This window comes from Macaca fascicularis, chromosome X, assembly GCF_037993035.2.
Source record: "Macaca fascicularis isolate 582-1 chromosome X, T2T-MFA8v1.1".
Lineage (NCBI taxonomy): Eukaryota > Metazoa > Chordata > Mammalia > Primates > Cercopithecidae > Macaca > Macaca fascicularis.
In genome coordinates, this window is record NC_088395.1 from 86,874,873 (window position 1) to 86,897,477 (window position 22,605).

The 22,605-nt window shown below is 36.4% G+C and overlaps 1 long non-coding RNA gene across 1 annotated transcript; it reads right to left on the minus strand.

The window, feature by feature from the left end:
• Positions 1-6,182: 6,182 nt before the first annotated feature.
• Positions 6,183-13,560, minus strand: LOC102134341 (uncharacterized). Its single transcript, XR_001487956.3, has 3 exons — positions 13,489-13,560; positions 13,256-13,363; positions 6,183-6,227 (listed from the first exon to the last, which is right to left on the minus strand). It is a non-coding gene; the product is annotated as an uncharacterized lncRNA (long non-coding RNA).
• Positions 13,561-22,605: the final 9,045 nt, after the last annotated feature.

Here is a 22,605-nt window from a genome sequence, read left to right on the forward strand (position 1 = left end):
CTCTAAACTTGAGCACATAATACGAAGTAAAACACTCCTCAGCAAATGCAAAAGAACAGAAATCATAACAAACAGTTTCTCATACCAAAGTGCAATCAAATTAGAACTCAGGATTAAGAAACTCATTCAAAACCACACAACTACATGGAAGCTGAACAACCTGCTCCTGAATGACTACTGGGTGAATAATGAAATTAAATCAGAAATAAATAAGCTATTTGAAACCAATGAGAACAAAGACACAATGTACCAGAATATCAGGGACACAAAGCAGTGTTCAGAGGGAAACTTATAGCACTAAATGCCACGGGAGAAAGCAGGAATGATCTAAAATCAACACCCTAATATCACAATTAAAAGAACTAGAGAAGTAAGAGCAAACAAATGCAAAAGCTAGCAGAACACAAGAAATAACTAAGATCAGAGCAGAACTGAAGGAGATAGAGACATGAAAACCCTTCAAAAAATCAATGAATCCAGGAGCTGGTGTGCTGAAGAGATCAACAAAATAGATAGACTGCTAGCCAGAATAATAAAGAAGGAAAGAGAGAAGAAACAAATGACACAACAAAAAGTGATAAAGGGGATATCACCACTGATCCCACAGAAATACAAACTACCATCAGAGAATACAATAAACACCTCTACACAAATAAACTAGAAAATTTAGAAGAAATGGATAAATTCCTGGACACACATACCTTCTCAAGACTAAAGTAGGAAGAAGTTGAATCCCTGAATAGACCAATAACAAGTTCTGAAATTCAGGTAGTAATTAACAGCCTACCAACCAAAAAAAGCCCAGAACCAGACAGATTAACAGCCAAATTCTACCAGAGGTACAAAGAGAAGCTGATACCATTCCTTCTGAAATTATTCCAAACAACACAAAAAGAGGGACTCCTCCCTAACTCATTTTACAAGGCCAGCATCATCCTGATTCCAAAACCTGGCAAAGACACAACAAAAAAAAGAAAATTTCAGGCCAATATCCCTGATGAATGTCGATTCAAAATTCCTCAATAAAGTATTGACAAGCCAAATCCAGCAGCACATCAAAAAGCTTATCCACCATGATCAAGTCGGCTTAATCCCTGGGATGCAAGGATGGTTCAACATATGCAACTCAATAAACGTAATCCATCACATAAACAGAACCAATGACAAAAATCACATGATTATCTCAATAGATGGAGAAAAGGCCTTTGATAAAATGCAACAAACCTTCATGCTAAAAAACTCTCAATAAACTAGGTATTGATGGAACATATCTCAAAATAATAAGAGCTATTTATGACAAACCCACAGTCAATGTCATACTGAATGGGCAAAAGCTGGAAGCATTCCCTTTGAAAATCAGCACAAGACAAGGATGCTTTCTTTTACCACAGTATTGGAAATTCTGGCCAGGGCAATCAGACAAGAGAAAGAAATAATGGGTATTCAAATAGAAAGAGAGGAAGTCAAATTGTCTCTGTTTGCAGATGACATGATTGTATATTTAGAAAACCCCATCGTCTTAGCCCCAAATCTCCTTAAGCTGATAAGCAACTTCAGCAAAGTCTCAGGATACAAAATCAATGTGCAAAAATCACAAGCATTCCTATACACCAATAATACACAAGCAGAGAGCCAAATTATGAGTGAACTCCCATTCACAATTGCTACCAAGAGAATAAAATACTTAGGAATCCAACTTACAAGAGATATGAGGGACCTCTTCAAGGTGAACTACAAACCACTGCTCAAGGAAATACGACAGGAAACAAATGGAAAGACATTCCATGGTCATGGGTAGGAAGAATCAATATCATGAAAATGGCCATACTGCCCAAAGTAATTTATAGATTCAATGCTATCCTCATCAAGCTACCACTGACTTTCTTCACAGAATTGGAAAAAGCTACTTTAAATTTCATGTGGAACCAAAAAAGAGCCCGCATAGCCAAGACAATCCTAAGCAAAAAGAACAAAGCTTGAGGCATCATGCTACCTGACTTAAAACTATACTACAAGGCTACAGTAACCAAAACAGCATGGTACTGGTACCAAAATAGATATATAGACCAATGGAACAGAACAGAGGCCTCAGAAATAACATCACACGTCTACAACCATCTGATCTTTGACAAACATGACAAAAACAAGCAATGGGGAAAGTATTTCCTATTTAATAAATGGTGTTGGGAAAACTGGCTAGCCCTATGCAGAAAACTGAGACTGGACCCCTTCCTTACACTTTATACAAAAATTAACTCAAGATGGATTTAAGGCTTAAATGATAGACCTAAAACCATAAAAAACCCTGGAAAGTTTTACCATTTACCTAGGCAATACCATTCAGAACATAGGCATGGGCAAAGACTTCATGACTAAAACACCAAAAGCAATGGCAACAAAAGCCAAAACAGACAAATGGGATCTAATTAAAGTAAACAGCTTCTGCTCAGCAAAAGAAACTATCATCAGAGTGAACAGGCAACCTACAGGATGGGAGAAAAGTTTTGCAATCTATCCATCACAACAAAGGGCTGATATCCAGAATCTACAAAAAACTTAAATTAAAACACAAACACACACACACACAGACACACACACACACAGGACATCAAAAAGTAGGTGAAGGAAATATCAAAAAGTAGGTGAAGGATATGAACAGACACTTCTCAAAAGAAGACATTTATGTGACCCACAAACATATGAAAAAAAGCTCATCATCACTGGTCATTAGAGAAATGCAAATCAAAACCACAATAAGATACCATCTCACATCAGTTAGAATGGCAATCATTAAAAAGTTAGGAAACAACAGATGCTGGAGAGGATGTGGTGAAATAGGGATGCTTTTACACTGTTGGTAGGAGTGTAAATTACTTCAACCATTGTGGAGGACAGTGTGACTATGCCTCAAGGATCTAGAACCAGAAATACCATTTGACCCAGCGATCCCATTACTGGGTATATACCCAAAGGTTTATAAATCATTCTACTATAAAGACATATGCACACATATGTTTACTGCAGTACTGTTCACAATAGCAAAGACTTGGAACCAACACAAATGTCCACCAGTGATATACTAGATAAAGAAAATGTGGCACATATATACCATGGAATACTATGCAGCCATAAAAAAAGGATGAGTTCATGTCATTTGGAGGGACATGGATGAAGCTGGAAACCTTCATTCTCAGTAAACTAACACAAAAACAGAAAACCAAACACCACGTTTTCACTCATAAGTGGGAGTTGAACAATGAGAACACATGGACACTGAGAGGTGAACATCACATACCAGGGCCTGTCAGGGGATGGGAGGCTAGGGGAGGGATAGCATTAGGAGAAATACCTAATGTAGATAATGGGTTGATGGGTGTAGCAAACCACCATGGCACGTATACCTATATAACAAACCTGCATATTCTACACATGTATCCTAGAACTTAAAGTATAATAAATAAACTTAAATAAATAATAATTAGCATATGAATGTAATATAGGCATTTTTCTTCTTTACTTAATATGTATTGTAAATCTGAATATTCCATCTTCCATTTTTACCTTCATTTACATAAAAATAAAACATGTTCAATTTTATAAATATTAACTGAGCTTAAATATCTTCTGAATATCTACCTTAAGATAATGAATTTACTAATTTTAAAGCACTTTTATTGAGTTCTAAAAGTGATCCACGTGGAAGGTACTTAAGATATAAAAGATAATAATACTGGGAAATGATCTGGTCTTCAGAACAAAAGGCTAAACTAATGGTTATCCAATATATTAGATGTACTGTAGATTACTCCGCTTCCTACTGTGAAGGAAAATTAATATGCTAAAAAAGATAAAACAGGCTAGATAACTCTAGCCTCACGATCTATACCTAATATTTGAATTAACTTCAATTTCAGTTTTTAGTTCCTGGGCTACCCTTAGCAAGAATCATTATTTGCATCCAACCATACAACTGAGTTTCAGAAAAGTTAAGTATACTTGTCTGAGATCATTCTAGTGATAGACATAGGATTTTAATCTAGGTTTGACTGTCTCCAAAGCCTATGATTTTAATCTCCACTGCACCACTCCTCTAGTATATAAACTATACTTTCTGCTTGTCTCTAAATCATTGGAGTGTATGCCAACTTCAGTATGAAAATACTACAGAGAATATAATATCATGACATTAACAGTCATTATGAGTTTCGTTTTTTTTTTTTTTTCTGGAGACAGAGCCTCATTCTGTCACCCAGGCTGGAGTGTAGTGGCATGCTTTCGGCTCACTGCAACCACTGCCTCCTGGGTGGGTTCAAGCAATTCTCCTGTCTCAGCCTCTAAAGTAGTTGGGATTATATCCGTGTACCAACACACCCGACTAATTTTTGTATTTTTAGTAGAGATGGGGTTTTGCCATGTTGGCCAGGCTGGTCTCGAACTCCTGACCTCAGGTGATCCACCCACCTCAGCCTCCCAAAGTGCTGGGATTATAGGTGTGAGCCACTGTGCCCAGCCCATTATGAGATTCTACAGACAGATTTCTATTGAAAAAGTAAAGACATGAAATTTAGTTGGGGAAATCACTAACTCAATCAGTAATTAGATAGTTAAACATCTTTAAAGATGGGCATTGGTATTTCTACATCAGTGGTTATACCTGTTTCTACTGCCAGTCATCACACATTGACATAATTAGTCTCTTGATTTTTCAGTCACTACCCCAAGGAACATCTGGAAATGTCTGGAGACACGCTTGGCTGTCACAACTGTAGGGATGGGTGCCATTGGTATCTAGTGGGTAGAGGCCAAAGATGCAGCTAAACATTCTGCAATGCACATGACAGCCCCCAGGATTATCCATCCCAAAATGTCAATAGTATCGAGGTTGTAAAATCCTGCTCTAAACCTTATCAAAAAGTTGCCTACTGATTTCATTTACCACTGAGGGTCAGTAAGGCCATAACGTGGCAGCATTCATTGTATAAGACTTCCCTTGTTGCATTTTCAAGCCAAATCGTCTAATTTAGTCTTTAGCAGAAACTAAACAAGTCCTTAGTCCCTCATAAAGACTATGTTTAGAAGACGGAGTCTTCTGACACACAATGCCTTTGTTATAATATTTAATGAAAACCACCTTTCTTGTTCCCCTCCATATATGGGCTACTTTAGGATACTAACAAAACAAAATAGCACACAACTTAACCCACAGCCCTGTTCTCGAACACTACTAACCTGATTTTTAATTTATTAATCTCGATTTTAATTCTTTAGTAATATATTAGTGATCGAAAGAGTTGATAAACTTAACTGTTTATTCTAATCAGGTATTAGCTTAGATAAGAGAGTAGTATTTGTCTACTCTGTTTTCCAGATGTCTTCAAATCTTCTCTTCCCAGGAGAAAAGAACAAAATAAGACTAAGCCTTGTTTCAAACTAGTTCTCTACCTTTGAAAATAAATTATAAAACATTAGCATCAATTTTTATTTTTTACTACTACATTATCTTGAAGCAAACATTACACCAGAGAATAATGATACAACATGACCTCTATAGCAAAGATGTCATAGATAAGTCATTCTCCCATGACATGAAGGGCCTGAAATAAACAGCTTGTATTATACACCCTATTTCCAATAACAATATCACAAAAGGGTATGAACTATTTACTTAAAAGAAACAACCAAATCATTATGTGTAATACTGCTGTCTTTTGAGCCCCTTGCACATTTTGCACATATTGCTCAGTTTGCAGTACTCAAACTAGACTTATGACTCAATGGCCTAATCACAGCAGAATTATTTTGGAAGGTCCTTTTTTTAAAAAAAACAAAAAACAAAACACACCATATATTTCATATATGCAGCGAACAGTAGGTATTAGGTAATTGTTTAAACATTCCTGCTTCCTTTGATCACCTTTGCCTATTTCTTTACACACACTAAATGAGTCTATTTCCAGAAATTTTTAAGAAAATACTAAGATGATTGAAACACAGTCAAATTTTTATGAGCATGGCAAGGAATTAGATGACTGTTTAAAGTCCCTTGAAACACTAAATTCTAGGGTCACAAACCTAACTCTGGCAATTCGTGGAAAAGAGAAATATTTTCATCTATATCACAGCATTTTAGAACCTCTAGATACTAAATCAAGATTTTCCACAATCACCTGGATAACTTCTTACCTAGCTTCATCTGGCATTTCCTGAAGCAGCATATCCATTTGGTTCTAGGATAAGAAAATGAGGATTGCTATTAAGCATTTGCTTTTTGCATGGTTTTTGGTTTTCTCTTAAAAGAGGGAAACTAGTCTCTAATTTTTTAAAAGAAAGCATTAAAAAAATATATTTTGTACCACCAGAGGGAGCTGCATAATTTCAAAATGTATTTTTTTTTTTTTTTTCTGAATAATACTAAATTCTAAAACTTAAAACTATGAGGTTATGGAAAAATATTAGCAGTGAGGTTCACATATAATTTAAATCTGAGTAATACAGATCTCTCCAAGTGAACCAATTTACAAAAGCTCCATTCTAACCCACTTCACTTTTACTGTGTGTCATAGATTTAAATTTTAGATTACAATAATCAGAACTGTTCTTTCAGCCAGTTGATGTACATCTGATACCAAGGATAACTTTTTCAAATGTCAGAGATGAATAAATTATAAGTATTGAGATATTTACTAAGGTACAGACATTCTCAGGCAATAGAGTCTGATTAATAATTTTTAAAACTCTTCTAGTTTTTAACTAAGTTATTGAAAATATTTTTAATATACAGTTGGGAATTCTAAAGATATGGTCCCAGCTCTACCATTAACAATGAGTATTTTAAGCAAATCGCTAACTTCGCTGTTGGGCCTTAGTTCTTATTCTCTTTCATTCACTTTAAAAATATTTCCTAAATACCGAAAAAGTTCATGAAATAGCAGATTCCTATGTGCATTAACATTTTGGTTTTAATTCATATCTAAAATAGCATTATTCGTGTTATGAGAATTTACTTAAATTGTATTATACAATGATTTTATTCCATAACTTCCTTTCCTCATTCAACCTGGTAAGATTATATTGAGATCCAGATCTAGTTCATTCACTTTAAACTACTGTATGATGTTGCAACACAGAAATAGACTAAATTTTATTTATCCATTGAATTTTTGGAATTTTGATTTTTCTTAATTTCTCCCTATTACAGAAAATGGTGCAATAAACATTTTCGTGTGTGTGTGTGTGTGTGTGTGTGTGTGCAGAGAGAGCGAAAGAGACTGATCTATATATATATATATTTGTCTACACATGTATGGGCTGCTTTGTGTAAAAATTTGGAAGTGAAAATACTAGGTTACATACACTTCATATACTGTGATTTATTCAACAATATTCAAAAATTTTGAACATCTACTTTATGCCAGATATTTTACATGCTAGGGAGGCATCAATGATGCCCTCCTTAAGCTTAAATTCTAGTGTGTACTAGAGAAGAGAGGGCAAACACATTTTTTAAGCAGTATATGGTATGTTAGAAAGCAATATATACCATAGAGAAAAATAAAGCAGGGAAGGCAGAGAATAGGAGGCATGGTAGGTACACTGTTGATGCAATTTTAAGTAGGATGGTCAGGAAAAACCTCAGTATAAAAATGACTTAAAGACCTAAAGGAGGTAAGATAGTAAGCAACGAGGATGTCCAGAGAAAGAACATTCAAGGGAGAAGAAACTACAAGTGGAATAGCTGTCAGGCAGAAATATACTTGGTGTGTTTGACAAATAACAACAAATCCAGGTGCCTGAGTAGACTGATGAGCAACAACATGTTAGGACAGATCAGGGTAAGGCAGGTCATGTAGAACTTTATGGACCTTCGGAAACAATCTGGCTTTTACTGAGGAAAACATTGAACCACTTGAAAGTTTTGAGAGGAATGACGTGATCTGACTTGTACTAACAGGATTGCTCTCGTTGCTATGTTGAGAACAGACTGTAGATATTATCAAATTGCTTTTCCAACGGGGATGTGCCAATTTGAATTCTAATTACTACTCATTAGCAGAGTGTGAGAATTTGGGCAACTAAGTGTGTTCAGCCAGATCTCTCTCAATTTCTGCTGTAAATTTTGGTTAAGTTTTTATGACTAATGTTTTATATATATATATATATGAATGTCTCCAGCACCTGGCACAATACCTGAAACAGGAGAAGGTGCTCAGTGAATGTCAGGTGAATGAGCTGAGAGGCACTTCAGATATCATTAAATCCAACTCCTACATTTTACAGTTATGAAAACTGAGGCCTGGGGTAGTCAGTATCTGAGTCAAGGTTCCAAAGTTAATTAGAAGCAGAGTGATGACTAGAAATCAAAGTAACCAAGATAGTGAAACAGAACCTTATAGCAATCACACCCCCTGCAGGAACATCAAATTGAACAACTATCCATGCCAAACAAAAACAACAAACAACAACAACAACAAAAACATCTTCACAAGAGCTAAAGAAATCAGGTGAATGGTCACAGTACCTGGTTTTAGAATAATCACAAGAAAAGATGCAATGAAGAGGGTGGACAGTCTCACATTGCCTACATTACCCTTCCCGCAACTGTAGGCAGCACAGCATGGAGACAGAATCTGTCTGCTTGTGGGAGGGAGAGGGAAGTGTGTATGGGACTTTGCCTTGGAATCAGTACCAGCCTGCCATAGTAAAACACAGCACCAGGCAGAACCCTAAGGCCCCTCATTCTAGGCTTGTGCCCAAGGATGGAGCTCCTACATCTGCCACAGGCCAGATGGGAATCTGTGGTCCCAACATGATGAACCCAAGTTACAGCCTGCTTCACCAACAGCTGACAAAAGTAGCCTTAGGCTCGGAATAAATTTCAGTGGCAGGAAGGCTATCACAACTGCAGTCCTTGACTGAGCCCTGGTGATGCACTGGTCTGGGGCTTTTGGTTTGACACACTGTTACATCAGCTGCAGAGGACACAGACTATCCACTTCACCCCTCCCCCAACCTCAGGCAGTATAGCATGGATAAAGACTCTTTCCACTTGGAGAGAAAAGAAGTGAGTGAGGGACTTTGCCCATGGAACTCTCCCTGAATTTTCCCAAGTCCATTAGGGCTGGAGGCCTCAAAGCCCTCAAGAGAGTGGCAGCAAACCTAAGCTTAGGGCACCCTCTAGTGCTGAAACTGCTGCAGTGCACACAAGCTTGGTGAATTCAAAAGTCAGCCACGTTTATTTGAACTTCTGGAAAGCCTTCTGAAGAAGGATGAGGACATACAAGGCCAGACTGCAAAGACTGGAATAAATACATAATTTTTCAGTGCCCAGACATCAATGCACATTCACAAGAATCAAGAACATTAAGGGCAATATGACCTCACCAAACAGACTAAAATAACAGTGAACAACTCTGGAGAGATGGAGATGTGTGCATTCTCAGACAGAAAACTCAAAACAGGTGTCTTCAGTAAGCTTAACAAACTTCACAAAAGCAAAGAGAAGCAATTCAGAAATATATCAGAGAAATTTTACAAAGGGATTGAAAAAATCAAACAGTAATCCTGGAGCTGAAAAATACAGTGAATGAGATTTAATAAATGCATTTGTGTCTTATTAGGAGAATTAATCAAGCAAAACAAAGGACAAGTGAGCTTAACAACAGTCTGTTTGAAAATAAACAAAGAAAAAAATAAAAAGCAATGAAAATGTTCATGAAATCTATTGGATAGCATCAAAAGGGCAAATGTATGAGTCACTGGCCTTCAAGATGGGGTAAAGAAAGAGAAAGGGGTAGGAAGCTTATTCAAAGAAAAAATAACAGAAAACATTCTAAACCTAGAGAAATATATAAATATCCAAATACAGGTAGGTCAAAGATTACCAAGCAGATTTAATCCAAGTAAAGACAACATCAGACAAAAATAATCAAATTCTCAAAGGTCAAGGACAAAGAGAGGATCCTGTAAGCAGTGAAACAAAAGAATCAATATACAAAGGCACTGGAATAGGTTGGGTGGCAGACTTAGCAAAAACCTTATAGGCCATGAGAAAATGGGATGAAATACTTGAAGTACTGAAGAAAAAATGCCTGCCAATTGAGACTACTGTATCCAGCAAACTCATCCTTGAAACATCAAGGAGAGAGAGAGATTTTCCCAGAAGCAGAAAAAAAAAGACAATCTTCAAATTCATATGGAAATGCAAAAGACCCCGGATAGTTAAAGCAATCATGAGCAAAATGTACCAAGCTAAGGGAATTATACACTTAACTTTAAAATACACCACAAAGCTATAGTAACCCAAACAGCATGTTATTGGCCTAACAACAAACACACAGACAAATAGAACAGAATAGATAAACCAGAAATAAATCCACATGTTTACAGCCAATGTGTATTTGACAAAGGCACCAAGAACATACACTGGGGAAAGAACAGTTTCTTCAATAAATGGTGCTGGGAAAACTAGACAACCATATGTAGAAGAATAAAACAGACTCCTATCTCTTACCATATAGAAAAATCAACTCTAAATGGATTAAAGACCTAAATGTAAAACCTTAAATTATGAAAGTAATAAAATAGAACATAGGGAAAATGCTTCATAAAATTGGATCAGGCAAGGATTTTTTGAATAAGATATCAAAAGCACAGGTCTATTCGTGTGACGGTTGCACTGAAAGCTCAGACACTGCTGCTATGCTGCATATCCAGGTAACAAAACTGCATCTGTACCCCCAAATATCGTTTTTTAAAAAGTACCTTTGGGATGCTGAGGTGGGAGAATCGCTTGAGGCCAGGAGTTCAAGACCAGACTGGGCAACATAGCGAGACCCCCATCTATACCAAAAAAAAAGAAACTGGCTGGGTGCAGGCGCATATTCATGTAGTCCGAGCTACTTGGGAGGCCAAAGCATGAGGACTGCTTGAGCCCAGGAGTTCGAAGTCACAGTGACCTATAATCATGCCATGCACTCCAGCCTGGGTGACCAAGCAAGACCCCGTCTCAAAAACAAACCAAAAAGCACAGGCAGCAAAAGTAAAAGTAGATAAATCATATCAAATTAAAAAGCTTCTGCACAGGAAAAAAACAAATACATACAGTGAAGAGAGTACCTACAGAAAGGGAGAAAGTAGTTGCAAAAGACCTGAATAGACATTTTTCAAAAGACATACAAACGGCCAACAGGTATGTGAAAATGCTCAACATCAGTAATCATCAGGGAAATGTAAGTCAAAACCACAGTGAAATATCACCTCACTCCAGTGAGAATGTCTCTTATCAAAAAGACAAAAAATAACAATTGCTTGTGAGGATATGGAGAAAGGAGAATTCTTATGCACTGTTCGTAAGGATGTTAATTTAGTACAGATATTATGGAAAGGAATATGTAGTTTCCTCAAAAATTTAAAAAATAGAACTTCCATATGATCCAGCAATCCCCTTCCTTGGTATATATTCAAATAAAATGAAATTAGTATGTCAAAGAGATACCTGCAATCCCATGTTTATTACAACACTATTCACAATAGTCAAAATATGGGATCAATTTGGTTCATCTAAAGATGAAGAAAATGTGGTATATCTACATAATACAACACACTACTCAGCCATAACACAAAATAAAATCCTGTCATTTGCTCAAAATGGATAAACTTGCAGGCTATAAGGTTAAGTGAAAGAAACATGGCACAGAAAGACAAATATTGCATGATCTTACGCATCTGTGGAATTCAAAAAAGTTGATTTCGTGGAAGTAGAGAGTAAAATAGTGGTTACCAGGGGCTGGGGATGGAAAAGAGTTGGTAAAAGGAGGGACAAGCAGAAATTTGTCAATGGGTACAGAGTTAGTTTGGCAGAAAGGATAAGTCCTGGTGTTACACAGTAGGGTGGCTATAACTGATAACACCGTAGTGTATATTTTAAGATAGTTAGACGAGAAGATTTTGAATGTTACACCGCAAAGTGATAAACATGTAAAATTATGGATATGACAATGTTAACTTAATTACTATACAATGTATGCATGCACTGACACTGTACTCCATACTTATGTACAATTATCTGTCAATTACAGATTTTTTAAAAAATTAATAAATCCAAGTGTCCTGACTTCAAGTCACTTTTCAAATACAGTTGGGTTTTCTTAACTTGACTGATCATAAAATCACCTCAGGATTCCTAAGGTAACCGAATAAAAATCAGAAACTCTAGGACAGTGCTTCTCAAACTCTGTGCATACAAATCACGTCAGAATCTGGTTAAAATGAAGATTCTGATTCAATATATCTGGGGGTGGGGTTCTGAAATTTTATATTCCTAATGAGCTTCCAGGGTGTAAGAGTGTGCCTGAATCTTGTCCTACACACTTTAGGGAACAAAGCTCTAGGGGAGGGTATAAAAGAATGGTTAAATATATCCTCACTTTAAGATATACACATATATTCTTTCTTCTTAACTCTAAACCCTGAGTATAAGTCTGTTCTTTCATTGTTCACCTTTTTGTGAAAAGAGCTGTTTGTGGTAAAATGTTGATGGACAGTTGTCGATTTCTTCTTAATCGACTTTGTAAATCATGTTTTTTCCATATTAGCCTCCAAAATAGTAATAACAAGTTCTCTTTGCATTTGGCTAACTACATGATAGGTGCTGGGATCAAAGAGAAGAGTGATAATGAAATAAATTTTCTATCTGAATATTTAAATTTTACAAAACTTTGTTTCTGACATGTGTCACACACAAACTAGTTTCAAATTTTAATTTTCTTCGTAGGAGGTCTCTGTCCAGGTTCCAGGTTTAGAAAATATCCCAGTTTTCTGAAAATTAATTTATCTTGTATTTTCTATTTGGTTCACCTCTGACTCATGCATACATAAAACACTTAAAGAGTAGGCAGGCAACATAAGAAAATTTGCAATGAGATGAACTAGCTGAGGCATGGGATAATATCTAATACCAAAGGGCCTCAGTGAGCCTCTAGTGCTATGGCCTTCATCAGTAAGTACCACTGGCAGTTAGATAGAACCAGGATCTAGACTCTAGACATGCAACTCAGTACCATTCCCAGAACTTCAAACCAAGCTAGGGAAAATACCTCCTCAGCAATCTAGGGGATGAGCAGTAACTTCCTACCATCATTGTAAAGATACACCATGTTTATTTAGCATTCTAGAGATCATTTAGGCTCACAATACCATTATAATTTGAAGTGGGATAATTTTAAAAAGTTATTCTAAGTAGAGAAGCTATACTTACTTGTGGTGTTGTTAGGGTTGTAGAGTTACTCATTTTATCTTCCATTTGTTGTGTTTGAATATCCAATATTTCAAACTGGTGTTCGAATTTGTTCATCAAGGCAGAAGTCTGTAAAAATAAATATAGTTATTAGAAAAATTTACACTGAAAAGATGCTATCTGAGCATAATTCTTGTTCTTTTTCTTTTTTTTTTTTTTTTTTTTTTTTTTTTTTTTTTTTTTTTTTTTTTTACCTTTTCAAGGTTCTACTCCTCAATGAAGCACCCACAGACTTAACTATGCCTCATATGGACTTGTTACCTATTTGGAGGATACAAACAAACAGCATCCTATGATATACACAGTCTCAACATTTTTGTAGTCTCCTAAATATATTACTTACAAATCAACTTATGAAACTTGTCTACTTTTTCTTTAACAGTAAATATACAATGTTATGCATTTATAGTCTAGGCATTGGCTATCTTATTTCTTTGACTTCCACTTCATTAAAAGACAACTAATTCAACCATTGTTGAAGACAGTGTGGTGATTCCTCAAAGACCTAGAGACAGAAATAGCACTCGACCCAGCAATCTCAATACTGGGTATATACCCAAAGTAATATATATCATTCTACTACAAAGACGCATGCACACATATGTTTATTGCAGTACTATTCACAATAGTAAAGATATGGAATCAACCTAAATGCTCATCAATGACAGACTGGATAAAGAAAATGTGGTATATATACACCATAGAATACTATGTAGCCATTAAAAAGAATAAGACCATGTCCTTGACAGGGACATAGATGGAGCTGGAAGCCATTATACTTAGCAAACTAATGCAGAAACAGAAAACCAAACACCGCATGTTCTCATTTATAAGTGGGAGCAAAATGATGAGAACACAAGGACACATAGAGGGGAACAATGTGCACTGGGACCTACTGGAGGGTGAAGGGTGGGAGGAGGGAGAGGATCAGGAAAAATAACTAATGGATACTATGCTTAATACCTGGGTGATGAAATAATCTGTAAAACAAACCCCCATGGCACACATTTACCTATGTAACAAACCTATACATCCTGTACATGTATCCCTGAACTTAAAATAAAAGTTTTTTAAAAGACAATTCAATCTTAGTTCAAAATCCACTGCCAAAATCACTTTCCTCACCAAGTACTTTGAATATGTTGCACCTTTACCAGCACCCTGCAGCACCCTGCAACAAATTTAGAGTTCTGATAACTCAATACTCTTACTAAACTTAAATCAAGAGTTCTTATTATTTATAGATCTCAAGTCTTACCCTGCCCATTGTTACTGCATTTTGAACTCTGGCTGCCACAGCATCAACTCTAGCACTCACTCTTAAGAAATCAATTGCTTGCTTTTTCTGGTGGATTGTATTTTCAGCACGTATTCTTAGAGCTTGCTTATTGCCTTTCTGAATGGCCTGTTTTAAACAGAGCAAAAGTAAATAAAGGCAAAAACAAAGATCAAAAGTAAATATTGGCAAAGACAGAGAGCAAAAGTACACATATTTTAAAAAGAGGAAAATAATCCCAAATTAACCTATAATCTGTAAGAGCTTATAATTAGCTTTTCAGGAAATAATTATGCCCTTAATTATTAAGAGAATATATAGTCCTATAATTTTTAATCTTATGATTAGAAAATATATGTTCATTGATAGTTTAAGAAATTAGAACACAGGCCGGGCATGGTGGCTCACGCTTGTAATCCCAGCACTTTGGGAGGCCAAGGCAGGCGGATCATGAGGTCAGGAGTTGAAGACCAGCCTGACCAACATGGTGTAACCCCGTCTCTACTAAAAATACAAAAATTATCCGGGTGTGGTGACACGTGTCTGTAATCCCAGCTACTCAGGAGGCTGAGATAAGAGAATCACTTGAACCCGGGAGGTGGAGGTTGCAGTGAACCAAGATCACGCCACTGCACTCCAGCCTGGGCAACACAGACTCTGTTGAAAAGAAGGGACGGGGAGGGGAGGGGCGAACATAAAACTGTAAAAAATTGCCCATAATAACATCACTGAGCCATGACCACTGTTAATATTTTAGCATAGGGCATTTCAAGTACGTAAATATATTTATTATCATATAAATATATTACAAAAGTACATACATAGAGCATATTGTTTTGGAACTTGTTTTTTCATGTTTTATATATATATATATATATTTTAAATGTTTTAAAGTCAAAAATATATAACTACATCATTATTTCTAAAGGCTGAACTGTAAGGATGTACCATTAACCAGGGTTTTCATGTGCTGCAAACACTACTGATGGTACAGTAAATGATACTACATGTTATATAGATGTAAGTTTCTTTTCTATGCATTTATTTAAATGTGTATATGAAAATAATGTTAACTAACATAAATCCATGTTTTTTTTTTCTGGCGTAAAAACTTAGGACAGGGCTAAAGTTAAGTCAATTTAAAAGAAAAGTAAATGAATAGCTCACACGGTCCTCCAATATGGCAAAACCAAGAAGGTAATTAGATTGTTTGCAACTCAAGGGATAAATGCTTGAGAGGATGGATACCCCATTCTCCTTGATGTGCTTATTTCATATTGCATGTCTGTATCAAAACATCTCATGTGCCTCATAAATACATACACCTACTATGTACCCACAAAAATAAAAAAAAATTTTAAAGTGACTGCAATTTGACAATGAAGATTGGATCCCTGATTATTATATATTTTTTTCAATTCTTCAATAATATAAACAGCAATGTGATAACCACACTAGTACATGCAACCCTACACCCTTTCCAAGAATCTTTATAAGTTCCCAGATTCAGAATTACTGGATGCAGAGGTATGCACAATTTTAATTGTCCCACACCGAACTCTGGTAGGGACTTACATCTCTTCCAGCAGTATAAGAGAGTTTCTGTTTCTCTTGCATAGTTATCAATATGCGATATTATGAGATATATCTGAGAGGTGAAAAGTGGTAGATATTTGTATTTTTTTGCTTAAAAGTGAGGTTAAACTTTGTATGCTTAACCATTTGTACTTCTTCTTTCTTGAGCCATTTGTGTCTTTGTCCACCTTTCCTGGGCTTTTTCTTATTGATTTGCAAGAACATTTCATACGAAAAGTACTTCTTGTTAAATATGGCCTTTTCTAGGATTGTTGGATGAACTTCTATTTTGTGTACGTTGGATAGGATATAAAAATGTCTAATTCTTTTATGGTCAGATATTTCCTTTATGGTTGTTTACTATGTTCAGAACATCCGTCTGCATCTCAAGGTAATTTTGGCATTTTAATCTTTTATTTACTAAATTTAGCATTTATTTTGGTGAAAAGTAAAATGTACTGATCTATAGTTTTCTAATGCCATTTACTGAAGCATTCCCTCATTTCCTCCTTAAATATATTTAAAATATTCTTGTCTGGTGCCTAATTTTATTTTAGCTAGTTTTAAAATTAACATTATAAAAGAAATGCACGCACATGGGTACAGTATTCAAGTAGAAAGGAGCACATAGTTAATAATCGGGTTTTCCTCCTACCCCAGTTGCCCTGTCTCATATCCTAGAGGTAACTGTCTTAATATACATACATTCATTTATTCAAATATTTATTGAGCATCTAGCAAATGCCAGACAGTATTTTAGGCACATTGAATTCAGTAGTGAACAAAAAAACACACACAAAAAAAACCCTGTTGTTATGGAGCTTATATTTTGGTTAAAGAATCTGACAATAAACCAGATAATTAAAATATATAGATGTTAAGTAGTGGCAGGTATCAGAAAGTAAAAATAGAGCAGGGAATGAAGATAGGAAGAGTTAGGATTGGGGTTGTTGAAATTTTACAGAAGACAGCCCAGAGAGGCTTACTGTGAAGGTTACATCTAAGTAAATATCTGAAAGAAAAATGGTTTTCTCTCTGCTGAAGGAAGATAAGAAGATAGACATATGGATATTCAGTACAGCAGCAAGAAAAAGAGCAAAAAAGGGGAACTTATGCAAGCATGTGTCACACAGTAGTACAATGTGTCTGAAGCAGAGTGAATGAAGGGGAGAAGAGGAGATAGAGTCAGATAGGTAATGGTCAGATCATATATGGCTTTATAAGCCATTTTAAGACTCTGGCTTTACTTGGAGTAGGATGAGACCAATAAACAATTTTGAACAGACGAGTGACATGATCTGGCTTCTGTTTTTAAAATGCTGTCTCTGGCTGCTGTGTTAAGATAATACTTGGGGGACAAAAGTTAGGAACATGGAGACAAATTAGAAGTTCACTGTACTAACTGAGGAAAGATATAATGATTGCTTGGGTCAAGGTAGGTGCATTCGAGATTAGATAAGAAATGATTAGATTTTGAATATATTTTAAAGGTAGAAATGATAAGATTTGCTGATAGATCAGATGTAGAGTATGAAAAATCAGAGGGCTTAAACATGACTGTACTCTAATAATATTTGGTTCTGATTTTGTCTAACAGAATTACCTTTAACTGATTAAAAAAAAAAAAACATATTGGAAAGGACGCCACATAAGGGCTTCAGTTTTAAGTTTGGTTTGCTCCTTGGACATCCTGGAGTTCAAGGGAAAAGGCTAGGCTAGAGATGTACATTGGGAAGTCATATTGCGACAAAAGCTAGTGGTAGATCAACTGACCATTAAACCAAAGTAAAAGCTTCAATATTAGTGAATGGTGATGGTATAACTCTAAATGGATTGAGTACAGCAGAGAATGAAAGGAGAGGAATTAGAAAGAATTAATAAATATAGACGACTCTTTCATACAGTTTTGTTAGAAATACAAAGAGAAGGAAGGATAGCAAGAGGTTAAAATGGAGTCAGGAGACAGTTTTTTTGTTTGTTCGTTTGCTTTTGTTTTTGTTTCAAGATGGAGTTTCGCTCTTGTTGCCCAGGCTGGAGTACAATGGTGCAATCTTGGCTCACTGCAACCTCTGCTTCCTGGGTTCAAGCGATTCTCCTGCCTCACCCTCCTGAGTAGCTGGGATTACAGGCATGTGCCACCACACCCAGTTAATTTTGTATTTTCAGTAGAGATGAGGTATCTCCATGTTGGTCAGGCTGGTGGCGAACTCCCAACCTCAGGTGACCTGCCCACCTCAGACTCCCAAAGTGCTGATATTACAGGCGTGAGCCACCACGCCCAGCTGTCAGGAGACAGCTTTTAAAGATTTAAGGATGTTTGTATGCTGATAGGATTGATTCAGGAGAAAAGTAACTGGTGACACAGGAGAGAGAACTTCTAGGGCAGTAACATCTGGTAGGAGAGAGGGACGGAACCTAGTACACAAAGGGAGAAGTTGGCCTTTGCTAGGAGTATGGACAGTTTATGTATCGTATGAAGGGAAGGGAAAGTTTCCGGGCAGAGATGCAGGTAGGTATAGTAGTCAGAGATTTCTCAATGAAATACAAAGCATGGTCATTAGCTGAAAGTGAGAGTGGGAGAGGAGTTTTTGGAGGTTTAAAAAAGAGAAGAAAAAACATAAAATTGCCATTTTAGAGAGAGGAAGAATAAATGGATTATGGAAATATCACCAAGTCACATGGATTCTCTTCCCTTTTAAATTGAACAACTTCACAAGATGTAAATAACAATCAAAACATACTCTCTGACCCAGCAATTTTACTTCTAGGAACTCATACTAAGGACACAATCAAATTAACATAAAGATTTATAACTCCATCTCTAAAAAAAAAAAAAAAAAAAAAAAAAAACTTAGTTGGGCATGGTGATGTGTGCCTGTAGTCCTGGCTATGAGGGAGGCTGGGCTTGGAGGATCACCTGAGCCTGGGAAGTTGAGGATAGAGTGAGCTGTGATCACGCCACTGCACTACAGCCAGGGCTGGAGACCCTGTCTCAAAAAAACAAAACAAAACAAAAAAACAAACAACAAAAAGATGCTTATACTGAAAACTACAAAACACTAAGAAAAATTAAAGAATTCTCAATAAATGGAAGGACAGATCATGCTCGTAGATTGGAAAGCTTGACATTATAAAGATATCAATTCTCCCCAAATTTGTCTATAGGTTCCATGTAACCCCAAACAAAATCTTAACACTACATAGAAGGGAGATTGAAGAAATTGCAATTATGCTTAACAATATGAATGAATCTCACATATATGCTGAGCAAAAGGAAGCCAGACACAAAGGGTCCATGCCATGTAAATCCACTTATATAAAAGTTCAGAAAAAGACAAAAGTAATCCGTGGTGTTTGAAAGTCAGGAGGGAGTTTACTCTCAGTGGAGTAGTGCCTGTTAAGGGAGGATAAGGAGACTTATATTCTGGTAAGTTCTGTTTTCTCATCTAAATGCTTATATCATTTGTGAAAATTCATCAAGAAGCTGTACTTGTATGATTTCTGCATGTTACCTCAATTAAATTTCTACTTTTAAAAAATGCAAAAAAAAAAAAAAGAATGTTCACTTATGGTGCTATTTAAAGTAACAAAAAATAGGTTAGCTATCACTTATATGTCCAATAATAAAAGGAAAATTAAGTAACTTACATTAATATGATAGAATACTGTTTTATTAATCTAAAAAGTCAAGTTTCAAACAATAGCTAATCACAATATAAATAATATGCAAAGGGGGTAGGCAGGTCCCTTCATCCATTTGTATATCTACTAACACTCATTGAAAGCCTATTATGTATCAGGCACTGGGGATATAAAACTGAGTAGGACAAGGTCTCTACTGGTAGAAAGAGACCCCCTCCCAAAAAAAAAAAAAAAAAAAAAAAAAAGGGAAAAAAAAAAGGCAACTATATTAGTAGCAAGTCCTTTATTGAGAATAAAACAGGACAATACGGTAGGGTAACAGAGTAGATGGGCCACTTTAGGCTGGGTAGTTAGGAAAGGTAACTTGAGGGAAATAACATTAAGGTTGAAAACTGAATGGCCAGAAGGAAATAGCCCTGCAAAACTCTGAAGGGAAAAAAATCTGTTCTGGTAGAGGAAATGCCTAATGCAAAGTCAAGACAAGGTTAAGGGAGATGTGTTCCAGGAAAAATGTGAAGTCCACTGTGTGCTGGAGTAGTGTGACTGAAGGGGAGAGTAGTAAGGGATGAGGTTGGAGTTGCATGCAGGGCCAGATCATTTAGAGCTTTGATGGTAAAGATTTTGGATTTTGTTCTGGTGCATTGGGAAGACACTGAAGGGCTCTAAGCAGCACAATGACATGATCACGCTCTACTGTTAAATGACCACTCTGGCTATTGAGGAAATAATTGGCCATAGGGGGCAATGGTAGATGCAGAGAGACCAGCTGAGAGCTCAGGGCAGTAGGGCAGACAAAAAATGATGTGATTTGGCTTAGGACATTAGCAATGGAGGTGGTGAGACCTAGTCAGCTTCAGGATACATTCTGAAGGTAGACTTGCTATGAACTGGATGTGGGATAAAAGAGTAAGTAATGATGACTCCCTGGCTTCTGGCTTAAACAAATGAGTGCAGAGTTGCCATTGACTAAATGGAAAATACTGCAGCAGAAGAGTAATGATTATGCTTTAGTGTAAACAGGGGTAGAAGTCAAGCATTCTAGTTTTTGAAAATACTAGGTTTGTGATACCTGTTAGATACCCAAGGAGAGATGGCAAAATGATTGCCAGATATGAGAGTCTATAGTACAAGGAAGAAATAAGGGCGATGAGGATATCTATCTTCCCATTCTTACCTCTCATTCATACCTCAACTTGCTGTAACCTGGATTTTGCCTCCTTCACTCTACTGAAATTGCTCTTCCTAAGGTCTTCACTGTCATTCTACTGGCTGTATTTTAACCTTCTTACTTGCTAGATTTTGTCCTGCCAACCATTCATTCTCTCCTTGAATCTCCCTTCTCCCCAGGCTTCCAATATACCTCTTTTACTCCTGGTTCTCCTTCCTACTTCTCTGGTTGTTCCTTTTTGAACCTTTTTGGTTCTTCTTTTCCCACCTTCCATCCCCAGTCCCATTTAATATTGATGTTTACCATATAGGCTTCTTCAACCTGATGTAGTCCTCACTCCTTACCCTCATCTCCCTGATCAATCCCATCCATGTGGATTTATTTCTGGGCTCTTTATTCTGTTCCATTGATCTATGTGTCTGCTTTTAAAGGGATCACTGTTTTCATGATCATAAAATTTATAACTCTCAAATTAGTTTAAAAAAATGAACAAAAAGCCGGGCGCGGTGGCTCACGCCTGTAATCCCAGCACTTTGGGAGGCCGAGGCGGGCGGATCACAAGGTCAGGAGATCGAGACCACGGTGAAACCCCGTCTCTACTAAAAATACAAAAAATTAGCCGGGCGCGGTTGTGGGCGCCTGTAGTCCCAGCTACTCGGGAGGCTGAGGCAGGAGAATGGCGTGAACCCGGGAGGCGGAGCTTGCAGTGAGCCGAGATCGCGCCACTGCACTCCAGCCTGGGCGACAGAGCCAGACTCCGTCTCAAAAAAAAAAAAAAAAAAGAACAAAAAAAGACACAAAGGTTATGAACAAGTAGGTCACAAATAAAAATGCCCAGCCATGAAAAGATGCTCAAACTTATTCACAAGAAATACAAACTGAAACAATGAAATACCTTATTTTAGCAATCATATTGGCATAAGACTAGTTTTTTAATATCTAACGCTGGCAAGAGAGTAGAGAAACTGGCATTGTTGAATAGATGGAGAACTGTTCACCTTGCTTTTCTCATTAGCAGTATTCTGTTTCAATATACATGCTTATCTCAGTCTTTTCAATGTCTCTGTAGTACTCTATTATAAGACAGTTTCATAATATAATGAGCAAGAGCGTTGTATCTATTTTTATTTATTTTCTGTTCATGGCAAATGATGCTATACAGATGAAATCTGGCATGTCCACAAACATATGCAAATATGTCTTCAGGAAAAATTCCTAGAAATAGCATTACTATATCAAAAAGTACATGAATTTGCATTTTGGAGATATATTGCCAAACTGCCTTCCAAAATTATAATAATTTTCATTCTCATCGAAGTATTATGTGCCTGTTTCCCCATGCCTTTGATAACAAAACATATTAGCAAACTTTCTGGTATTTCTAAGCCTGAAAAATACTATTTTAATTATATTTTACTTAATTTTTATAATTTTTATTTTTAGTGGGTACATGGTAGGTGTACATATTTATGGGGTACATGAGAGGCTTTGATACAGGCATGCAATATGAAATAAATACATCATGAAAAAAGGGTTATCCATCCCCTCAAACATTTATCCACTGAGTTGCAAATAATCCAATTACACTTTTTATTTTTAAACATATGGTTATTATTGACTATAGCCACTCTATTGTGGTCTCAAGTAGTA